Here is a 1,308-nt window from a genome sequence, read left to right as displayed (position 1 = left end):
GGCGGGTCCCGCCGCTTTTGGTGCTCGGCCAGCTGTCTGGCCTGCCCTCGTGCGCTCCTCTGACATGCCAGACAACATGTGCTAAACTGCCTGCGTTCCAGCGGGCTGGCGAGAGGGGGCGTTCCGGACCGACTGCACGCCCCGCGGCCCGCGTCGCAGGCGGTGCAGCAGCGGAGCAGGCCGAGCGGCAGCGGATACTCGCGGAGCGCAACGCGCGGCGCGCCGTAGACCGCGCCGCTTTTGACCAGATGGTTGCCGCGGCGCGCGCGGCGCCGGCGGCCCCGCACGACCCCATGCGCTTCCGCGCGGCGCCCCCAGGTGAGTTTGCCGCAGGGTTCCCTCAAAGGAGGGTGCGGCGCTCCGCCTGGCGAGCGCTTGCCTTGATGCCTGCCCACGCAGCGCTCGTCTTGCCGGTGTTGATGCAAGGCCGCCTCTCTTGGCGCCGATCCCATCTGGCGCAGGCGAGAGCGACAGCGACGAGGAGGGGTTGCCTGCGTCCTACCGGCAGCAGCGGCGGGAGGCGAGGGAGCGGGCGCGGCAGCAGCGGCAGCAGCAGCAGCCGCAGCAGCATGCGGAGCAGGAGCAGGAGCAGCAGCCGCAGCAGCAACAGGAGGGGGAGCAACTTGGCGTCGGCCCACACGCGAGCTGTTCGGCTGTGCGGCAAGTGGTGGGCGCCGGGGTGGACGTGTGCGAGAAAGGCCCACTGCTGCCGCAGAGGCAGCAAAATGAGGAGCTGCAGCAGCAGCAGCAGCAGCAGCAGCAGCGAGGGCAGGAGCCAGTCCCCTGCCAGCCAGGGCAAAGCTTGGCGCGTGCGACACAGCAACTGCTGCAGGAGCAACCACCCTTGGAGCCAGAGCAGCAGCAAGCATTCTTGCAGGCGGCGCCTGCTCAGGCGGCACCTGCTCAGACGGATGCCTCTCACGCAGACCAGGGTGCTGCCACGGCCAGCCACACAAGCATCCCGCCCACAGCGGCAGCGACAGGCTCCGACGCACCCTGTCCGCAAAGGGTCCTGCCTCCCGGCGCCGCCGCGCCGCGGGTGCCGCGCGAGGCGGCCCCGGGGCGCAGCCCGCAGGTGTGGGGCACTGCATTGTATAAGCAGCTCTGGGAGCTTGCGCTGCGGGGCGGCGGCGATGACGACCGGGGCGGCGCCCGTGTGGACGGGGACTTGGAGGCGCCTCGCAGCTGCGCGGCAGCTGCCGCGGCAGCAGGGGCCGGGCTGGCCACGTGCACGGTCGGCGGCGTGTTGCGGCCCGCGGGTCCGCTGGGCGAAAGCAGCGAGGGCGCCGGCGCAGCCCTGGGCGGCGG

Source organism: Monoraphidium neglectum (genome assembly GCF_000611645.1).
Source record: "Monoraphidium neglectum strain SAG 48.87 unplaced genomic scaffold scaffold04482, whole genome shotgun sequence".
Classification (NCBI taxonomy): Eukaryota; Viridiplantae; Chlorophyta; class Chlorophyceae; order Sphaeropleales; family Selenastraceae; genus Monoraphidium; species Monoraphidium neglectum.
The sequence above is the reverse complement of the archived record's forward strand: the minus strand, read 5'-3'. Positions refer to the sequence as shown.